We start from the raw sequence: 17,177 nt of genomic DNA, 5'->3' as shown, positions 1-17,177 counted from the left end.
AAGAATCCACAGCCCGGTGCAACAGAAAGACACACACAGAACTGAACTTCAGATAGAGAAATTGCTAAGAGGGGCGCTGTCCTCGAAGGGAGTTGGGTCAGGATGAGCAGGATAAATGGGAGGGCATTCCTGCATGAGGAGGTAGTGTGCACAAAGGGACAGGGGCCACAGCACTCTGGGCAAGGGTGTGGGAACGCCTGTCACTAGTGCTGAAGGGTTTTGAAAGGCACTAAAGGGATAAAATTCAAAAGGAGTCAGAACCATCCCATGGAGGGCCTTGGGTGACGGGCTGATTGTTTTATTCTCAGGGGGAGCCCAGGTGGCAGCCTCGAGCTGAGGATGGAGGTGTGGCCCAAGAGGGGCCCTGGAAGGTCTGTCTGTAGGGTGCTTTTCACTTCCTACAGTTTGACACCATTGACCATTCTCCTTCTTGACACGTGTGTATCCACCTTCTCTTCTAGTCTTCCTCCTACTTCTGGGTCATGCCTTTTCTGTCTCCTTCGTGGGCTCTTTCCTTCCGTCTCCCTCTGTCATTTTCGCTCCTCATGCTACAGGCTTCCCTAGGTAGAGCTCCCTCGTACTCACACAGGAAAGACTCCCAAGTCTTTCCCTCCAGGCCCCGTGCGCTGCGCTCAGCTGCAGAGCCACATGCCTAACATCTTCCGAAAATCTCCCTCTGGATGCACATCCTTAGAGGCTGAATTGTGTCATTCACTCCCCACATTGTATGTCGGAGTCCTAATCCCCAGTACCTTTGAATGTGACTGTATTTGGGATAGGTTCGTTAAAGGTACTTAAATTAAAGTGAGGTATTAGGGCAAGCCCTAATCCAGTACCTCTGTGTCCTTGTAAGAGGAGGGGATTAGGACACAGACACACACAAAGGGAAAACCCTGTGAAGATGCAAGAGAAACGGTCATTTACAAGCCGAGGAGAGGCCTCAGAAGAAACCAACTCTGCTAACACCTTGATCTCAGACTTTCAGTCTCCAAAATTGTGAGAAAATTAATTTCTACTGTTTTAGCCGCTCAATTGGTGGTATTTTGTTACGGCTGTCCGAACTAATATGGACGTCTCGGACTTGACATATCTAAGGTGAAACCCTACCATCATCACCTCCCTCCCAGGCACTGAAAATGAGACCCTTTTAGGGGGCGAAGTTCAGTGTTAGTCTGAGGGCCATTGGAGCGCTTTCAAACATCTATCGGGACAGCCAGATATGGGAGGTGTGTTCTGATTCACTGGAAATAGTACTGGATTGGAAGTCAGGATTAATGTCTGGGCCACGAAAGGAAGGTAACAACACATAGATAAGCAACTAGAAAAGATAATAAAGTCACCTGAAATCCCACCACATTCAGATATATGTTTCCCAACTTTCTGTCATGCAAACAATGCATTTTTGGGGCAAACATGGTGTGTTACTATCATACTGTTCTTTAATCTGCTTTTTCCACTTGTCAATACCCTTGAATATATTTTTCAGTATGTATGTCAGATAGACAGGGTTTGTCTCCAAGCCAATATCATCTCTTGCTTGAATTACTGCTGTAAGCCGTTACCAGGTTTCTCTATTATTTTTCTTGCTTTCCTGCTGTCATCACCCATTTAGCAATCAGAGTGCTGTTAGAAACTGATGATAATATAAGGTTGCACTGGGTCATCTTGTCCTCTTGAACCCTCTCCTTCAGCCCTCCATCCCTTGGCTGCTCTGTGCACTTCAAATACAATCTACGCTACTCGCCGAGACCACAGAGCCTCACCCACGCCTTTCGGACCCAGTCTCACCCCGCCTGCTCACCGAGCCTCAGCAACGGTGACGTCTCGGTTCCCAGAGTGTTGTCAGGCTTCAGGGCCTGTGCATTTTCTGATAGCTCTTCATAGACTCCTCTTCTCTTTACTCTTTGAACGACTTTTTACTCCTCAGGTCTCAGTCTGCCTTATGAGGAACAGCATCTTCTGGGTCACTGTTACATTCCTCTCTTTACTTCTTTAGAGCTGGTGACACTTGCTGCGATGGCCGTGTCTGACTCTGGTCTGTCCTGACAAGCACGGCGTCTCCACAAGGGCAGTGACTCTGTGGGTCTTGCTCGTGGTGTCCAGAGGCGTGCCAGCATACAGCCAGCACTTACTGCGCATGTGGTTACCCAGTAAATGAAGAAGACCCACTCTTCATTGTCAACTTGAGATTATAACTTTTTTATAGTTTTTAATTGGGAGATATTTCATGCATTTAGAGAAGAGGACACACTCTCAACAAATGCCTCTATACCCATCAGCTGGTTTTATACTTCTTGATACTGTGCCATTTTGTTTTGTCTTCAGACCTTGTGTGTTGCTGAGAGCTTAAACACTGAAGTTTTAGGTGACCGCCCTGTGAGCCTCTTTCCATCGCATCCCCTTCCTTTCCTTTGTAGGGGTAACACTGCCCTGAAATTACTCATTGTCGCAGGAACAGGGAAGGTTTTTTTTAATAACTAAGAATATGAGTAACCCACAATTTCTGAAGAGTTTGCAATTATGTAAAGCTTAATTTCTTGTGGCAGAAGAAGAATCATGCCCTGATTCTAGAGTTCCAGAGGTAAATAGGCAAAAAATCCCTGAGCCGCCTTCCATGCTTCCCTTCCTCGTTGCTCAGAACCAGCCTCACTGGGCGGCCTCCTGGTAGTAACAGCCAGGCTACCCTCCTTCGTATGCCCTCCCAGGGAAGTGCATAACTACCAGCGTCTGACTAGCACCGATCACTCCACTTACTCTTCCAACCAGTGAAGGCAGAATGAGCTCGTGGACTTGGCTCTCTGCTCACAAGGTGGGTTTGGCTGCATCACTTCACCTCTTTTAGCTAAGAGACTGTTTCCTTGTCTCTTACACGGGAATGGTGGTTTTCACCCTCTATACCTGTTGAAAGTATTAATTCTCACACATAATTAGTGCCCACTAGCCCCTCCCTTTGTATGTTATATGCCTCTGATTGTGTGCATCTGGTTATAAGGGCCTTATTTGGGTTCTTGGAATTTATAGAAATGAATAATTGTCCCGAAACCCTGTGAAGTGTAAGCTTCTTTGAGTCAGGCAGGTGTAGATCATGTCTTTGCCACATGGAGTTCACCTCCCCAGTACTGTCTTCCCTGCATCCTTGCCAGTTTGTTTCAGGGCAGCAACACACCCAGCCCCAAGCAATGAATCACGACTTGGCTGAGCTAGTCTTGACAATGCCGTTCCCTATACCAGATACGAGATTTCACACGTTCCCTTGCAACTAGGTATAGCTATGGAGGCCAGCTTGGACCAGTAAGGCACACGGTGAAGTCTGATTGGCAGACAGGTGGGGAGGCTCCTGAGAAGAGGGAACTGAGGCCTTCGCAATCTCACGGAGCAGCTGAGCCACCCTGCCGCTGCCACTGCAAACTTCTTGCTATTGAGGCCATAAACCCATATTTATTGAGGCTACATTTTTTTAAATTTGCAGCTAAAAGCGTTCCTGTCTGTAATAAGGGCTTAGAGTAGAGATTTTTCCCCAAAGCGTCTATATTAGTTTTCCATTGCTACTAGGGTTAGGGAGAACAGATTCTCCTTCAGAATTCCCAGAAGGGTCCAACCCTGCCAACACCTTGATTTCAACCTTCCAGCCTCCAGAACTGGGAGAGAATAAGTTTCTGTTGTTTAAGCTGCCCAGCTTGTGCCGCTCGTTACGCAGCTCTGGGAACCTGATACAGCCGTGAGACGTTGCTGTGCCCTCCGACTCCGATGCTGGGCTCGGCCACGCGACATGCTGTGGCCAGTTGGATGCTGGCAGATGTGGTGCAAGCAGAGTCTTGAAGAAAGCACCTGCGTGCAACTGAAATTGCCTTTGCTTTTGTGCATCTTCCTTTGCTTAGAAACATGCCAGACTGGGCTGCTGGAGGATAAGGAACATGGAGCAGGGCCAAGTTGCCTGGTCATCCTAGGTGGGCCAACAGCCATACCTCTCCCAAGCATGCGAATGAGCCCCACCAATATCAGTAGAAGTACCGGGCCAAAAGCCAGTTAATTTCAGACACGTGGTCAGCACACTTTTTACTCCACTGGGGCTTTGTCATGATTTGCTACTCAGTGTTGTTGTGGAGGCAAATAATTGATACAGAGAATGATAGCAGCATGGTGATGGAACAACAGAGCCACCTCTGTGCAACCCAGGCTGCACCCCTGCACTACCTGGGGTACTGCAACGCAGTTTATTCAGCAGACTCTTTTGAAGGCCATGTCTTTAGGAGCCCACTTTTGGACCCAGACAAATTTAGGCTAGAATCATGGCTCCACCATTTACTGACTATAAACTGTGCACAGGTGATTCAACCTCACAGAACCTCAGTTCTCTCATCCCTAAAATGGGGGAAATAACATCCAAGTCAGAGACCTGTTGCAGGAACTAAAGAAGTTGGTGAACCTGCATTTAGCCCAGTTCTCTCCCCACAGCGCACACCATAGACGGAAGAGCACATATTGCTCTTAGCAGAGGAAGACACTGAAAGTGGCTTTATTCCCTTGTCCTTGACACGTAGACATGCTGCAAATCTCCATTTACTGACTTGAAAGTGCCTATATACATATACACACATATATACACACACATAATACAATAATGTGCGTGTGTGTGTTTACCTATATACGTGTGTACAGTCGTGCGCCGCATAACGATGTTTCGGTCAACGACGACCGCATATAGATGGTGGTCCCATAAGATCAGTACCACACAGCCCAGGTGTGTAGAAGGCTGTGCCATCCAGGTTTGTGGAAGTGAGTGCTATGATGTTTGCACAGCAACGAGATGGTCTAATGAGCCATTTCTCAGAATGTATCCCCATTGTTAAGTGACGCATGACTGTACATGTATTTGTGTGGACACAAAAAACATTCACCATTTTTTACAACATCCCTGTAATACATAATATTTCCTCAGTTTTAAGTGAATAAATAGAGCCTCTAAGAGATGCAGTGACTTGCTCATAGCCGCTCATCTTTGAACTGCCAATCCAGCTCTGTTTAGATAAAGTCCAGGAGCTTTCTGCTAGAAGGTTTGCCTCTTCTCGATTTTCAAGTGAAAGATAATCTCGAGGTGCTTACTGGTAGATGTCTTTGAAATAAAGCTGAAGATGTGGTATGTTACTCTGTCTTGCATGACTTGGAGAATTTCATCCCCTTCAAGTCTCAGTAATCAGGACTCTGGTGACAAAGGGCTGAGGAAGGAGAGTGTGCTTTGGGCAGGCGGCCACTAGGTGACAGTGGCGCACACCCACAGCCCAGGTCACCGTGCTGGCAGCCAGCCGCGTCCAGCCGCGTGGCTGGAGGTGATGGATAACCTTGTACACCACTGGCCTCTCATCAGCATCAGATCACACCGAAAGAGCAAGGCTCTGGTGTTTTGATGCAGAACGTTAATAACATAAGTGGATGGGAAACCTGAGAACTGAAAATGCCATCTTAGCCTCAAGCCCCAGGCATGGGACAGACTCACTGATTCCAAAAAGGCCCTATCACCAAATGAACCACCAAGATTAACTGTTCTGGGCCATCTGAAGATCACTTTCCCACTCCGGCTTGTGAATTCTTTTTATTTTGAAATAAAAAGAAGCCATGCAGAAAAACAAGGGTTTGTACCGTTGGGAACGTCGTCTCCCTTTGAGCAGGTGTCTCTCTGTTTCCCCATCCTTCCCTTCCTTCGATGCACTCAGACCTGTCATTCTCTGCCAGGGACAGCTGTTAGCACAGCACAGCTGCAGGAGGGGCCTGCACACTCCATGCAGACTGTGCATGCCGGGGTCTGGTCGGATGCCTCCTCCTTCCCCCTCTCATTACCTCACAGGAATGGGATTCCTCTACGAACCTCTGAGGGGAGGCACATGTGCCAGCGGAACCTGTCAACACAGCCGGACTGCTTCATGCTTCTCCCTGAAGGCCACCCATCCTGAGGCTAAGACCTTAGCATCAAAAGAAGATTCTCTTCCAGTCGGCCAGTGTTTAGGATTATTTGATTTGGCGAGTTTAAGTTACTGTAACCCAGTGTTTCAGACTATTCTACCAGCAGCATTTTTTTGGGTGATGTTTTGTGTGTGATGATGAAAGGAGTCCATTGTCAAATCTGTTTGTGGAATGCTATATTTGACAGTAGCAGGTGCTTTGTGCTGTTGCTCCTGGACTTCTTAAAACCACTAACTTGCATTAACGCAATGGAATCTTTAAGGAGGAGACACAGTGTAAGTGACCACCGAATTACCACTCCCACCCCTGCCTTCACTTTTTTCTCAGAAAATTTAGTGGTATCTCCCAAGACACGAGGGTTTCTCTTAGAGTGGTGTAAGAAATATTGGCCTATCTTATTGCTTATTGTATCATTTTTCTATTGCTGCATAACAAACCACCCCAAATTTGGTGGCATAAAAAAACAACCACTACATTACACTCAAGATTCTGTGGATCAGGAATTTGTAAAGGGCGCAGTAGGGATGGGTTGTTTCTATTCCGTGGTGTCGGAATGCTCAGCTGGAAAGACTCCAAGGCTTGGGGTAACTAGAATGCTGGAATCGTCTGCAGCCTCTTTAAGGTGTCGCAGGGGCAGGCATTCAGCTGTGGCTGTTGGCAGGAGCACTTACACATGGGGCTCCATGTGGCTGTTGGGGTTCCTCACAGGATGGTGGCTGCTTTCCATGCGTGAGCATCCCATGAATCCCACGCAGAAGTTATGGCACCTTTGATGGCCTTGCTTTGGAAATCATATGGTGGCTTCTTCCATAGTCACAAGCCCACCCAGATTCCACATGTCTCACCTCTCAAATGGGCAGAGTCAACATCATTGCAAGAAGACCGTGGGGGACAGGAGGTAGCGTTGTGGCAATTTTTGATATCCACAATCTGGCACACATCTACACTTTCTCTTCAGAAAGCCATTGATGAACAAGTGGAGGGATGATGGGACTCCCGTCTCCGCAATATCCAGCATTCCTTCTGTGGGTGGGGTCTTGAAGGATATTACATCACAGAATGTTGGAACAGAAGGGGGGTTATGTAGTCCCCTCTCCAGGGAATGTAACTTTCACTTCTGACAGGAAGCTTTGTAGCCAGCACCTCAGGATATCAAAATACATAAAGAAAATAAGGTTTCAAAGACGTAGTGAAGTACAGACTGGGATTCGAGGGCTCAGAGAGCTTAAGGGTCAGCATGGAGCGGGGAGGCGTCCTGTCCACAGAGACTGTGAGGGCAGGGCTGTTGGGGTGGGGTGAGTGCACCATGTTTCAGGAGGTTGAAGTGACTGATCAGTAAAGAAAGTGCAAAGTGGAGACTAAAAGGAATAACTGAGGCATATTTGTGCGTCGTTGTGCTGAGGAATTTGAACTTTGCCCTCTGGCCCACAGGAAACCATGCAAGGATTTTGAACAGAGAAGTGACAAGGTCAGGCTTCTGTTTTAGAAAGGTCCTCTCTCCCAATGCGGAGGATAGACCAGAGGTCTGGGGCAGCCAGAGCGGGAGACACCTTTTAAGAGGCACCTGTGATCCAGAGAGAGGATGACCCCCTGAGTTAGGAAGCTGGCGGGAGCATGGAGTGGAAGGGGAGGGTTTGAGTAGTGCGTAGGCCATGCATGAGTTAACGGCTGTGAAGCACCGGGGTGCGGACTGGCGCCGAGAAGCCCTCAAAAAGTGTAAGGCACTGTGAGCGTTGGTATTAGTTATCTTTGTAAGAACTGGATTTTCTGAGGCACTGGCTGTAAGGATGAGGAAGACAATGTCTAAGATGACACACATTCCTGATTTGGTGACGGGGAGCCGTTGGTGCCACTTCCCAACAGAGGAAACAAGGAGGAGCAGCAGCTTTGGGGAGGTACACAGTGAGTGCGTTAGGGAGATGGGGATTTTTAGGTGTTTCTGTAATCCTGCAGAGAGAAGTTTTAGTAGTTTGTTGGAAATATGGGTCTGGAGTGCAGGAGCAAGGTCTTGGCTTGGTGACCGTTATTGAACGTCCGTGGAAGTTGTAACGAAGCACATTTCATTAATCCGATGTTTCAGGACACTTGTCGTTTCCCCCGCCATTGTTTGCACCGTTCCTCAGGGGCTGCAAAGGCACTTTATTTATTTATATCCTTTTTAAAACACACTTTTAATATACCTCTTAAAATATGATAATATTCAGAAGGTACCTTGGCATAATTTTAACCTTAATAGACTTGAATGTGAAGAATCGTAAACTCTATTTTGATAGAATCCCACTGCTCTTTGCAAAAAACCCAAAAGACCCGACATTTCCTGTTTTCATGATTTATTTTGGTTCCAGGTTCTGATGATTTTGATTTCATTGCTTTGGTTTTTAGGCAATTTTATTAAACTATTGCTTTTGCTTTGTTAGTATAAACTGTGCTTTGCCAGAGAAATTCTATCCTGGCTAATCAATGAAACACGGTGGGCATTAATGTAGTGGTGAATAGATTAGGTGGAACCTAAGAGGTTCCAAAATTATCTTTGATCCAAAAACGACTGCACAGCCTGCCACTGGATCAGGTAGAAGGAAGAGAATTAGTCTCTGCTTTGGGCTAAGGCCGAACTGACAGACGTGTGACAACATACTGCAACTCCTCCCTTCCACATCTCTGGGAAATACGACGGGGCCCAGAGGTGGTCCCAGACCTATCCTGGAGCATGCCCCTGCAGCACCGATCGACCAGCAGGTACTTGTAACAAAACCAGCTGTCCACTCCATCAAAGGTAATGTCTTCATCAGGCTCCTGGAAGAGTATTTTATTTTAATATTTGTCCCACCAACACATTAGTGAGGATGATTCTGAGGGTGGTTAGGTATCACTGGCACAGAAGACCAGAAAACAACCCAGCGCAGACTTGCCCCATCCTGAGCATGTTCTCCTGGATATCTTTGCCCAATGCGTGGAGGAAGACAAAATAAAACCAAGCTAATCAATTTTCTGGGAGATGAACCTGGAATGTATACTTAATCATGAGATTCTTCTCAAATCTTGATAAGGTAGAATAAAGACGAAGGCTGACAAGATAAGATAAAACTGGTTAGAAAGAAGGTAAAGTTCTGCCAAAAGTTCCAACAAATCCATAATCCAAGCACAGACGGGGTGAGGGGAGGAGGCTAAGGATGTTTCTGAGGGGAAGCACAGCTCATGGTCGTTTCACAGACACTGTGCGAATAGGCGGCGGCTTTGCCCAAAGCCTGCTCCGTAGGAGAGACTATTCAACGAAAATGTCGGAATCTGTTAATTTTGGAAATGCTTGGTTAAGTTAAAGTCAGCAAGTGTCTTTATTGCAGGACTTCTCAGAACCCTAGATATGTTAATGTGCATTCTAATTCTAGAAGAGGAGCAACATTTTCCAAACTGATTTTATCAAAACCCATTCTCCCTACAGAGAAAATGTGCCAGCCGTGTGGCGCCTTCTGGAGAGGCTGCTTCAGGTGTTTTGGTTGGCTCAAGTTCAGTTTTAGCTAATGGTGGGGTCCACTGGACTTGCTGGGCTCGTACCCCGCCAAAAGCACCATGTGTGGGTGAAGGTGGAAGACAGTCCCACTACATTCTACTCTGATTAGGCCGTTTATTCATCGAATACTTACAAGATGCTTAATATGTGCTAACGTCTAGTAACAATACTATTAATTATCTCACGTTATGGATGAGGAAACTGGAACAAGAAAGGCTTGGTAACACGGCAAAGGTCACCCAGCTAACAAGTGGCAGAGCCGGGACCCAAGCCCTGGTGGTCTGTTTCCAGAGTCTGGGCACTCTCCTACCACTGCTGGAAACCAACTGTTTCCAGAGCTTTCCGTGTTGAGAGCCACACTCAGCACCCCAGTGAAACTGAATTGGTAACAGTATCACACACCATGTGGCAGGAGACTAAATAGAGAATGAGGACACACCAATGGCAAAACCCACCTTTAGTTAGCCCAAGTTTGGTGTCAAATTGCCATTGAGAAAGACCCCGAGTGTCTCTGAGAGAAGGCCTTGTTCTCACGGTTTAGGGGACGCTGGAATACTCCTGGAGTGTGGTCTTTCAAACAGCTTTCTGCAGAGTGGCATTCTGAATTATTCTGCATTTCTTTCAGACCAGTAGGCAGGCTGGACATATATTCCAAGCCAGGACACCTTTCTGACTGCCGCTGCGTCTCAGAGGTGTGACTGTGAGTCATCCAAAGAATTCAAGACAGTTTGAAGATATATTTAAGAGTATTTGGTGTATTACTGGCTGTAATAAAAAGTTCGGAAAAAAGTCCATGTCCAACATCTGGTTACAGAAACTGTAGTAAAGAAATCAATACAGAAAAATACTTGGCAGCCACCAAAAATATTATCGAAGGATGGATTTTATATATGTATTTAATATGGAAGGCTATATTAAATCTCAAATTTTCTCTAGAGCACTCTATCCAGTAGAATTTCCTATGATGATGGAGGTGTTCTATCCGTTTGTTGCCTGAGAAAGCAGCCACTAGCCGTGTGTAGCTGTTGAGCACTTGAAACGTAGCTAGCGTGACTGTGAAACTGGCTTTTTATTTAATTCAATTCTAATTAATTTAAAGGCAAATTTAAATTTAAGTAGCCATGTAAGGCAAGTGTCTACCTCATTGGACTGCACAGTTAGGGTGCAAGAACAAGTAATGTTAACATTTCTTCCTTTTTTGTACATTTATATATTTTTTAATTTTATAGTAATTTTTAAAGATAAAAATGCTGGCTGTCTATAAAAATGAATTCTCAATCTGAGGGGAGTAGGAAGAGAGAAACAGGGATCTAGAAGGTCCGAGGGATAGAGTTAAGAAGCCCACAGGATAGAAGTTTGGGGGTGTTCCAGCAAATTACAGCCTTCCCCGTCTGAGTTCTGAGCCAAACGAGAAACCAGAGAGAAGATTGAGCAAGTAGAGGCAACATATTACCTATATTATGCATAAAGCTGCCATTGCAGAATGTGTTTATATCGTGCTCATGGGCTTCCCAATAATAACCCCTGGGTAGAGAGGGACCACTGAGTCACAGGTAGCGCTGGCCCCTGCAGCCCCATTCCCATGGCAGGGCCTTGATGATGACCGTGTTTCCTCCATGGCTCAGGGCAGCGGGGAGCACATATTCTCTGCATGTGGGCCACTCCCCAGGTGAAGGAAGAGACAGAGCAGTGCTACAAGAGTACAAATGATGCCTCTCTCTTCTTCCCTGGGGGACAGTGATGGGGCAAAAGGCTTCAGAGACCTTGAACTAGTGGACCTCCCATTGCATGGAAGGAAGTATCAGGAATGGGAAGAACATTCTACCTGCTGCCCCCACCCCACAAACTCCACAAAGATTTAGGGTGGAGGTGTGAGGAAGTTGAAGCTGCATTTCATAGAGTAAATGTGGCCATGACCAGGGAACGTGGCTGAGACGCAGTCACTAAAAGAGCCCTCCTTTTCCAGACTACCTGTTATTTGTTTGAGTTAGAAAGCCAATTGTAACCTACCACATTTAAGCTCCTTAAAATAAGCTGACTTGCTCCCAAAATGTGATCTGGCAGCACATAAAATTTTGTCAAAGAAATAGATAACAGACCCAAATATGATAGCTAGGACTATAAAATTTCTAGAAGAAAATATAGAGGAAAATTTTTGTGGTCTTGTGTTAGGCAAAGATTTTTTACATAGGACACAAAAGCAAGCTATCAAAGAAAAAAAAATTAGGAAATTAGATTTCACCAAAATTGAAAATATTTGCTCTTCAACAGATTCTATTAAGAAAATAAAAAAAGGCAAGCCACAGATTGGGAGAAAATATTTTCAAAACATATATTTGATAAAGAATATGTCTTCAGAGTATATGAAGAATTCTTATAACTTAATAATAAAAAAGATGGGCAAAAGATTTGAATTGCTACTTCTCCAAAGCAGCACGTTAAAGCAAATGTGCATGTAGGTCATTAGTTAACAGGGAAATGCAACTTATAGCCACAGTGATATACCACAGCGCGCCTACTCGAATGGCTGAAATGAAGAAAACGGATAGGAGAATACTAGGTGTTGATGAGAATGTGGAGACACTGGAGTTCTCATTCACTGCCGCTAAGAATGTGAAGTGGTACAGTCACTTTGAAAAACAGTTCGACAGTTTCTTAAAAAGTTAAATATACTCTTCCATAAGCATTCACTCACCTAGAAATTTATCCAGGAGAAACGAAAACATATGTCCACACAAAGGCTTTGTATACAGATATTCACAGCAGAATTACCCATATTATTCAAAAACTGGAAAGCTCCAGATCCCCATCAACTGGTGACTGGATAAACAAAATGTGACATTTACGTATAATAGAATACTATCAAGGAATAAATTAGTGATGCACACAACAATATACACGAATCTCAGAAGCATCACGCTAAGTGAGGGAAGCCAGCCTCAAAGGACTGACATTTGGAGTGATTGCTTTTGTATGAAATTGCCAGGAAAGGCAAAGCTATAGTTAGACAAACTTTCACCAAAAGTAAATTACAGTCATTGCTTTGGGCTGGGGTGGAAATGAAGTTTGACTGAAAAGGAGCATTAGATAATAAACTTTTAGGGTTGATGCGAGTATGCTAAAATTCTGTTGTGGGGAGGGTTGCATGACTATATAAATTTACAAAAACCCATTGACTTGTTCATTTAAAATGGGTGGATTTTATGGTATCCTCAATACTGCTCCTTTTTTGAGCTAGCACAGGCTTTGGTGTTCTCTCTGCAGAGTGCTAGCAGGAGTTTCCCCTTGCTGCCCCAGTCTATTGTCTACACAGCATGCACAGAAACCAGAATGATATTTTTAAAATGTAAATCCATTTATATCATTCTTTGCTTAAAAACCTCCAGGGATTTTCCTCTGGCTTGATAGTTCATCTGACTCCTTACTGTGGCTTTCAAGCCCCTCCAGGATCTAGCCCCTCCCTCACTCTCTGACTCAAATTCTCTGATTACCTTCCCTGAAATCAGGCTTTGAATTGTTTTTCAAGCACACCAAGCTAATCCCTGCCTCAGGCCTCACACTTGTTATTTCTTCCGCCTGGAATGCTCAGCCACCAGGGAGTCTCACGGCTGGTCCCTTTTCATTCAGTTCCAACAAACACCTTCTCATGACACCTTCCCTGACCATCACTCTAAATGATTTTCCCCACAAAATTGGTCTCTGTTTTAGGCATCAACTTCTGTGTAACCAACCGCCCCAAATGTAGCGGCTTACAACAACACCCCATGACTGTGGGTTTCCCGGGCTCACCGGTGATTCTCCTTATTGTGTAGGCAGCTGTGTTCAGTGAGGAGCTGCTTGGAGCAGGAATGTCCAGGCTGGTTTCTTGTTTGCTGGCCCTCCCTCCATGTGGCCTCTCTCACTCTGGAGTTCGGCCTGAGATTCTTCACGGTATGGCAGCTGGATTCCAAGAGAGAGAGGGTCTTCTTAAGGCCTGGTGGGAAAATCTTGGAATGCCACTTCTGCTGTGTTCTGTTGGTCAAAGTAAGTCACAAGGCCTGCCCAGATTTAAGGGGGGAGGAAATAGATGTGCTTCTACTCAGAGGAGCGATCTGTATGTACTTGGATGTGACGAATTATTAGCCGCCATATTTTCAATCAACCTAGCATAGTCTCTAACACAGCATGTTCCCCATAACACCTGGTTTTATGTTGTCTGTTTACGTGTTAAATGTTTTATCATCTTCTCCCACTGCAGTTGGTGGCTATATATAAATTACCTTATCACTCACAACTATTGCATGACCACCAATGTGTGTCGCATTGTGTAGTGTGGTGACCCACAATCTGTTGGAGAAAGACACAACTAACTCATTACATTTCCTTTCTTTCTATTCCTTGGCTTGACTCCTGCAATACTGCATAAAAACCAAAAGTTAAAAGATAAACCAATATACTATTGTCCTTTGTATTCAGAACTTGGGCAGCTTGGCTCATGAATGCTGGTTAACTTAATATTGGTCCCTGAGTCTCACAAAGATGGCTGAATCTCCTTTATGTGACTCATAAGCTTTTAGTATTGTAATTACGAAAATCAGTTACTTTTAATTTGAGTGGATACCATGAAAACTGATTCTCTTGTCAACTTCATTAGCCAATCTTTGTATGGTATTTCTCCCCAAAAAGGAAAATAAAGTAAGTTTTGACTCTCTGTTTGGTTGGATCCCAGAGGAATAGAGTTTACAGCAGGTTTTAATCCTATTATTACCATTTTATGTTGTATTTTTCTTCTGCTCTTCAGTGAATTAATCACCTCAGGCACAAGTCACTGAAGTTCTTAATTCATATTAGAGCTGCTTCTTTTCTAAATGCCAGTCCGTGAATAGCTGAATGAGGAGACACGCTTGCCTGCTTTATCGTAGAATGCTTGGTGAGAGCGAGGTGCACCTCGCTCTGCTCACCAAAGCACAAAGGTGGGCGACTTTCTTCTATGGAGAAGAAAAGGTGGGCTTACTACGTTGATCCGTTTGGAGCTACTCTGAACTTCTTTGATTTGGTTTGGGAGCGGGATTGGCCAGACTTTTTCTATAAAAGGACAGGTGATAAGTATTTTGGTCTTTGTGGGCAGCCTGGTCCCTGTGGCAACTCCTTAACTCTGTCATTGTTGCATGGAAGCATGTGGGCAATATCTAAACAAACGGGCATGACTCTGTTCCAATAGAAGTTTACTTACAAAAACGGGCTGCGGACCAGCTTTGGTCTCTGGGTGGTAGTTTTCTGACTCTTATTCTAGGGTTAGTCTCAGGATAGTAGGGGTGGGAGGGGAGACGCTGTCTAGTGTAATGGAAAGAACACCAGCAACCAGAGTCGGGAGACTCGGTGTTCTGCCCTGGGTCTGCCAGTTTGGTTTGACTCTGAACGTTCGTAGAGCATTTACTGTAGGTGTGGAAACACTGAGCACCGTGCTGTCCCGCTCCTCTCCTGAACCTGTCAGCAGGCAGCACTGTTTAACCACAGCTCTTATCTACGCAGAGTCCAGAGGGTCTCAGAATCCTTCTCAACACTGCTCTTCAGGCAGCACTATCAGTGGGTTGGAGTTGCTGTGGGCGATGAGCTGACCTGTCACCCTGGAAACACTACGTGCCAGTTGCTGTGCAGGGTGATCAGCATGTCAGGATTAGTTAGACCCAGCACTTACCTTCAGGGGCTCAGAATCTGGGGCTGTTTCCCTAGGTTGGATCACTCCACACCTCTGAAGTCTGTAAAATGGGGGTACAGGGTGCTACCCATCTCTCCCACTGGACTGTTGTGAGGATCAAACGAGGCACGGTGAGTGAAAGCATTCTGTGAATGGCAAAACATGGAGTCACCTGTCTTTGCGTAATTTCAATAGTTGTTAGTGAGTGAAAGCCCCAGACAGGCCTCCGCCAGGCCTCACGTCATTCCTTCAAATGTGGACAGTGCCTGAAGGAGGACCATCCCTGCAAACTTCCAAGGTTTACCTGAAACTGCTCAGCAACTGGCACGCGAGAAATTTAACCACCCATAAAAATGATGTTATTTTGAGAAATTAGGCCAAAGATTTTGCTTCTGCAAAAGTGACGTGTGAATTGTGTTGCCTAAGGTGTCCTCTGTTCTCAAGTCTTACAAGCGCCAGGTGCCAAATTCTTCCAAAATAGTTCCTAAAGGACAGGGATCCGAGTGCAGTAACAGTAGAAGACGTTCTTAGTGGAGACAGCCATGGATGGGAGCCCTTCAGGGGCAGCTCTTTGAGACTTGCAAAGGACTGTAATACTTTTGAGTTCCGGGTAACAGAAGCCAACTTGCTCTCACCTAACAAAAGATAGGGAATTTATTTTAAAGAAACAGGGCTTTCTCTTAGAACTCAAGAGCAGCCAAACCAAATAATGCAGCCGGGAAGTGCCTGGAAGCAGAAACAGAAAAGCCGTGAAGCTGGTCTGGATGTCACTTGAGTCTCATGTGTGATTGTTTCAGGCCTTGCTTACGCTCTCTTTGTGTGGTTCTCTCTACACCCCTGGTCTGTGATGGAGAAAGATGGTCATACTTCACCTTCCAAATTTTGTTAGAGGCCTCAACTAAGTCGACTCTTGGTTGTAATTCCAAATGTCCAGGGATGGAACCGTATGCATCAAATGCCTTCTGGTTCAATCAAATCCAGTCAACAATTGCAAAGATATGACAAGAAGACATTTTGGTGAGTTGGAGGGATATATATTTTGCTGAGAAAGTGGGTAGGGTCATTTACTGACGTGTGGGGCAGACACTCCAAAGATGCCCTCTTCAGACTTCCAATGATAAGATGCCCTTCCTGCCTAGTAGTTTATGGCTGTAGTATTTGGTATAAAGTTGAGTTAGGGGGAAAAAGTGGCCCTGGCCATGTCACCTCCAAGAGTTTCACCTCAGAGAGCTTGGCTTTGCTCATCCCCTTCATCCTGGACCTGTGTTGTCACAGCCTGTGTCCTAGTGTGGATTATCGAGGGTCCTATGTGGAAATGGTGACTAATGAGTGTTCCACCAAGTGTCAGTAAATGGGTAATATGGTTCATACTTCTGTAATATTCTGCTGTTCAAGAAAAGGGTGTATAGCCAACTCTTTCTCCTAGATCTAATGAGAATCTTTCTAGTGAAGTGAGTTCTCAGAGCACTGCACCTTCTGTAAATTCTCGTCCTTTCATAAGTGCATCAGAAATCTCTGGAAGAGAAGAAAATATTTGTTCTTTTATATTTTCTCTTCCCCTCTGTTGCTGAAACACTACTGGGCACATGGCGGCTGCCCCACCAATATTCGCCAAGGTTGCTTCTCTGATGGGAGGCCAAGAAGATGGAACCGTAAGGAAGACTCGTGTGGCTGGGAGTGATCCAGAAGAGAATCCTTTAATATAGAAGCTGGAAAGGAATTTAGCTTCTAAACTAATGTGGCAGACTGTGTAATGACTCCCGTGTATGTCCGCTTCCTAATCTTTCGGAACCTGTGAATGTTACCTCATATGGCAAAAGGGGATTTTCGAATTTGATTGAGTTAGGGATCTTGAGGTGGGGACATTGTCCTGGATTATCTGTGTGGGCCCAATGTAATCATCGTGCTTCTTACAAGAAGGATGCGGAGCACTCAGAGTCCTAAGAGAAGGTGACATGATGACAGAAGCAGAGTTGGAGCCATGTGCTTCGGAGATGGAGCAAAGAGCAAGGGGCCACAAGCCCAGGAAAGCAG

This window comes from Equus caballus, chromosome 7 (genome assembly GCF_041296265.1).
Source record: "Equus caballus isolate H_3958 breed thoroughbred chromosome 7, TB-T2T, whole genome shotgun sequence".
NCBI lineage: Eukaryota > Metazoa > Chordata > Mammalia > Perissodactyla > Equidae > Equus > Equus caballus.
The sequence above is the reverse complement of the archived record's forward strand: the minus strand, read 5'-3'. Positions refer to the sequence as shown.